Source organism: Schistocerca gregaria, chromosome 7 (genome assembly GCF_023897955.1).
Source record: "Schistocerca gregaria isolate iqSchGreg1 chromosome 7, iqSchGreg1.2, whole genome shotgun sequence".
Classification (NCBI taxonomy): domain Eukaryota; kingdom Metazoa; phylum Arthropoda; class Insecta; order Orthoptera; family Acrididae; genus Schistocerca; species Schistocerca gregaria.
The window spans coordinates 142,637,996-142,644,048 of NC_064926.1; positions in this window are offsets into that span (position 1 = coordinate 142,637,996).

Here is a 6,053-nt window from a genome sequence, read left to right on the forward strand (position 1 = left end):
ATTAGTATAAAAACAATGAAAGATAGTGTTATACGTTGGAGAGAGCTGCAGACACCAAAATGTTTGAGATAGATGACATAATGGTAAGACAGAGATTTAGGAACTAGACTTGAAACTGCAAACTGAATGAACCAGAGGTTCTTTCGCATTTCAAAGTTGCCATTAGATAACTACTGATGTATATAAGGGGAAGAAATACAGTATAAGCCGAAGAGAGAGTTATGAAAGATGAAATAGTGAAGACAGCAGAGGATCAAATAACTTACGAGATATTGGACTCAGTTGACGAAAGCAGAACACACAAAAATGCAGCAAATGAAGCAGGAGACAGAGAATACGGGCGGCTCGAAAACGAGACACAGGCTGTACAGAATGGGAAACCAGGAATAACTGGCGGACGAATGCAAGGTTGGCGAAGCATGCATGGCTGTGAAAAGTAGATGGGCGCCTGAGGAAAATGAAAGAGGCCTTTGGAGTAAAGAGATGCAGCTGTGCGAATATCAAGAACTCAGATGGCAAGTCATTACTAAGCAAGGAGGTGAGAGCTTAAAGACGGAGCGAATATATGAAGCGTTCATGTAGAGGCAACAAGCGTGAAGAGACTATTACAAAACGAGAAATGTGATGGACAATACGAGGGTTGCCCAGAAAGTAATGCACCCTGTTTTTCTCTTCAACCGTTCTTTATTGAACATAATGAGAATTGCACACACGAAAGAATGATGTTTTATCTACAAACCGTATTTTTCCACGTAATATTCATCCTGTGCTGTGGTCTTCCTCCAGCGCGAAACTAGGGCGTGCATGTCCTGTTGATACCAGTTCTTATCCTGGTGATGGAGCCTGTACTTCACTGTGTGAATCGCATCCTCTCGTTACGAACAGCTCTTAGAAGGCCCAACGGTACCGACCGGCCGCCATGTCAACCTTAGCCCACAGGCGTCACTGGATGCGGATACGGAGGGGCATGTGGTCAGCGCACTGCTCTCCCGGTCGTATCTCAGTTTACGAAACTGCAGCTCCTCAGTTTGTCTCACAAGAGCTGAGTGCATCCCGCTTGCCAACAGTGTTCGGCAAATCGGATGCTTACCCATTCAAGTATTAGCCCAGCCCTTCGGTGATATGATGGGAACCTGTGTTGCCACTGCAGCAAGGCTGTTGGCGAGTCACCTCCTCATCGTCCTCAGAATGTCTTCCACGGATAGCATCCTTAATGTCCCAAACAAGTGGAAGTCTGAGAGGGCTAGGTCAGTTGCGGCAGGTCTGACAGCCGTTCATGGTCTCCCCGACCTCTGCAAATCGTGGAGCCCTCTGATGGCCTCACCCTCCCTGCCTAGCGACTAACTGTACGTCTGTCGACAGCAAGTGCTTCATAGGCTTTGCACAAGCACTCTTGAATATTCTCGACAGTTTCTTTCTGTTGTGTACATATTTCTGCTTAGCGCGTACACAACTTTCACACTAGAGCGCGCCCCGCTAAGCACAACAGCGCAGGGGCAGCCCTCGTCCGTCTCCGCACTACGAGATGGCGCTGTCTTAGAGATGGACCAAATTCTGCTTCCACCGATCGCGTACTATACGGGCCGCAGAATAACTGGGTACTACTGAAGCAGGGAGGATATAAAACGGAGATTGGTAGTAGCAAGGAAAGCGCTTTAAAAAAATGACTGTGTTAACATCAAATATGTAGTTAAGTGTTATGAATTCTTTTCTGGAGATATTTGTTAGAGTGTAACCGTAAATTTTGAACAAGAGAAAATCATGGACAATAAACAGTTCAAACAGGAAGAGGAAAGAACCTTTTCAAATGTGGTGCAACAAAGAATGTTGAAGAGTAATTGTTGAGAAAGTAGTGAATCGAATCGAGGATAAAAGAAATTTACGGCACAACTTGAGTAAAAGAAGGGTTCGATTAATAGGACACAAATTGAGGCGTCAAGGAATAATCAGTTTCGTAAGGAACGAAGTTTAAGGGTAAAAATTTATGGGGGGCATCAAGACTAGGCAACAGTAAAAATAGCATATAGGTTCAAATGGATGCAGGTTCGGTAGTTTCGCAGAAATGAAGAAGATAGTTCGAGACACTTGTAACGTTCCCTCTTTCTGTTTATTTAGGTTTGATTTGTTTGATTGTTATTCTTTATTTCTATTATTCGGAATCTTTTTTTTTTATTAAATTGAGCCTGAAACTTACGTAATAAATACTTCGCGTGAAGTACGATTTGCAGCATAACCAAAAATTAATTTCGGAAATGTAATCCACTGAATATTAAAAGTAAAGCTTTTGAACAACGCGCGTGACTGACTAGATACATTCAGAGGGTACGTACATTCGCGTGCGAGTGGTTGCGGTCTGATGAGAAATTTTCATTGTGAAATAATTTCGTCGTAACACACTCGGAGATTGCGAACGTACATTCAGAGTAGAGGCACGTACGTTCTATCATTCCCCGTGGCCTGGGTAAAAGAATGGCAATTATTTAAATCTAAGAGTATTTCTTTTGCATCGGACTAGTATTTTTATAAGAAAAAGAAGATTGCAGGTTCTGAATGTCTCGGCAAAATGAATCGGAAGTAATTTTAGCGGCCACGAAAGGAAAGTAGAGAGCACAATCACGTACCTCTATTGTTCAGCAGCGCCGTTTTGAAGATCTTCGGTTCCATCTAAAACTCGCCTTCTCTGCTTAACATAAATACTCCATAGGCATGGGAATAAGGCTTGTTGTGCGATGAAAATAATATAAAACACATCTTGCGTCTTTTAACTCATTCATTTACCACACACACACACACTAGTAATTAGACAGTACGACATCCCACCAGCCCATCAGAACAAAAAGTAGTCGTTCATACAAGAAATAAAAAACGAAGGGCGAAATTGTTCCTATGTCTCTCAAAGATAAAAGTTTACCAGATATTTCTCTGGTGTGTCACTGGAACAATTTTTCAGCACCTCTGCAATTAAATCACAATATTTTCAGTTCCTTGACATCGCCCCCTTGGGCGAATTGTCTGAAGAAATGTCAATTTTGCGGGCAATGAGCCCAAACACTTTGCACACTGGTAGTCCTTGACTGTTATTCTCACGTAATGGGATTGCACTGTCAGTGTCTCTCTCCCGATCACTTCATTCTACAAACATGGTTTTGATGCCAGTTTTGACACATGACAATGAGGACAAAACATTTATATAAGGATACACAGAACACATGTAAAACACACATAAACTTACATACTATACACACAAAATTATTACATCGTCCTTGACACAAAATCATCACATTTGGATAATTGTTACATCCTCCTATTACCTTCTTTCTTCTCTCTTTTTTTTGTATTGTATACACAAAATTATTTTATTATTTCTTGGTACATCGCATTATACAAAGGTATTACATTGTTTTATACATAGTCTATCGCTATATAAACAGTCTTCTTTTACACTTGCTGCTCATAAAATTCATAATTCCTAAGTCTTTTTTTTTTTGATTAAAAAAAAAATTTCAGGAATGTCACATATTTATTAGAGTGTTCGGATCTAGATTGTGGGTTAATAGTCGTGTCTGGGGCAGCAAGAGGCGTTAGCTCTTGCTTAGAGTTGGTTCTGCTTTCCACTGCTTCTCTCTTCTACGCCAAGATCTGCTTAGTGACATCCTTTCCGTATTTTACTATTGTCTCGTCATGGGTAATATAAACATGTAACAAACAAAAATTCACATGGATTAATACTTAGTCTAACTTAATACTAATACATATATATACATATAAACATAGGCGTTGTTCAAAGGTAACGTGGGGCGTGAATCATGAGCTGGGGTAGTCAGACTTGATTTCGGGTTTCAGGAATCTGTGTTTCTACATGTCTTTGCACTTCGTTGGGTGTCCATTTAAACGTAGATTTTGCTTTGCATTTAAATTGTCCTTCTATGTTACGCCGTTAGCCAATAATGTGTCATATGCACATAACTGCACTCGCAACAATCAGTTTGGTGGCGCGCTGCGCGCCGTGTGGAACTCGGCAGTTGCGCGGGCCCACCGCGATGCCGCGCGTCTCGGTCCAAACTTTTCAGTGTCTCGTGCAGTGTTCGCAGAGTTTGCAAAAAAAACCAACCGCACTTGTTTCCATTTGCTGTACACCTTGGCTGTGGGAAGGGACCACTCGGTGCCTCCGAAGTCCACTGCACAAAGGTAAGTACTGCACTTCACTATTTGGCTAGCAACGGCACACTGTCCTATGTAGTGCACAAACACTTGTACCGCCGCAGTCTTCGTCGATTCACTATGTCTCTTTTACCTCGAAGGAAAAGGTTCGTGATATGAAACGTATTTTCACTTGTCTATTTGCATATAGCTCACAGCTCACTGACACTGAATAACATTGTCACACTGTCCTGTCCATTCAGAAACAAAACTGTAGCTCATGATATCACTAGCTTGTCTTTTATGATAAATGCCCACGTTCGTTATTTGTTCCAGCGATTTTTTACTGAACCTTGTCGGCGTACCTTTTTGCTCATAACATTTTTATTACATAAATTGGTAGGTGATTGTGTTCTCAGAAAGTACGTGCCTCTAATACTATATTTCGCGATCGTGACACTGTCTGACATCTCATAGAGCATAGGAGAACACGTTTGAGAACAACAGCACTTTTTTACTCTATGTCGTGCTACTGATGCACTTATGTATTGAAATAACAATACTAGGACATGAACGCACTATAAGTGCTTTTAGAAGTTGTCTCCAAATGAGGCAAAGTTTGTTCATTCTCTACCCGCGAGTTACTATGTGGGAGGGGGGATTCTTTCATCCTTTCGTCACCCAAGTTTGTAACAACGCATGGTACACACACATCATAAACATAAAGGAATAAAATAATAATAGGAAATGAGTAAACAGACATAAATAAATCACTATACATAAATTGCTAGGTAGTACAAACAACAGATTAATAATGAAGCTTGGCTGCTGTGCGCTACTGCCTCTAAAGTCTGTGCTCGCGTATATGGTGCTTTTTTTTTGTGTTCATATTTGTGTTACTTCTTCTCCTTCCATCAAATATCTTCCGCTCACATTGGTCAAAATAATCAATGTACTGCATCCCTCTAAAGTCAGCGTACATCCTTCGTATTTTCATACAAAAAAATATATTATTAAAATTCTTTGGCGTTAGTGGGTATCACGTAGTGTGTTTCTCAGTGATCTTGGTAATGTTTTATTACGTCAATCGTCAGTCATAGTGACATTAATGTAACTTCATGACTTTTCCCCGCCGATTGAAGTCTCGCAGTATCTCGCCGAGCGCCACCTGTAAATAATTGTGTTTGTTTCGGCGTTACCTAATTTTTTCGGCTAGTTGGCTACCTGTAACTTACCTTATACGTACTCCTTTTTTTTTTTATAAGGGACGGTGTTATGTTTGCTTCAGTTAACATTCACAGGTTGTATCTCAACATCGTACTTGCATTCAAACATGTATATAAAGTTAAAAAAAAATTATCTGTATGACAGTAAGATCACACAGGTTGTTATTCATGTACCCTATCTTTAGGTGCACTTTTCTTAGATCAAGTTACTGTGCGTATGGTATACTACACTTTCATTAGCAGTTAGGAATCCTTTTTTTATAATTGCAGCATACAAAAAAAATCTAAGGTCGTGTTTTGTGCGATATATTTATAGATAAAAACTCGTGGTGTGGATACGTCAAAGACACAAAATACTTTCTCAGCAACCTATCGTGTACTTGTGTCACAAATTTAACCTTTGTACCTTAGGGAGTCCAATATTTTTCTTTGTAACTTACCCTGTACCTTACTGCCTTGATACAAAAGTGGCAAAAAAAAAGAATAAATAACTTACATCTATTTTGCTGTGAGGTCTGTGCCAATTGTTCGCTCCAGATACCTCCGTACATAAACTTAAAACTAAAATACCACTGTGACCAAACAAAAAACATTCCGTCAAAACTTACAAGTACACTTCGTGTTAAACATCGCTAGTCACCAACTGACGTGTATGTCCTAGCTTACCTGTGTTTTGCGTCCACATTC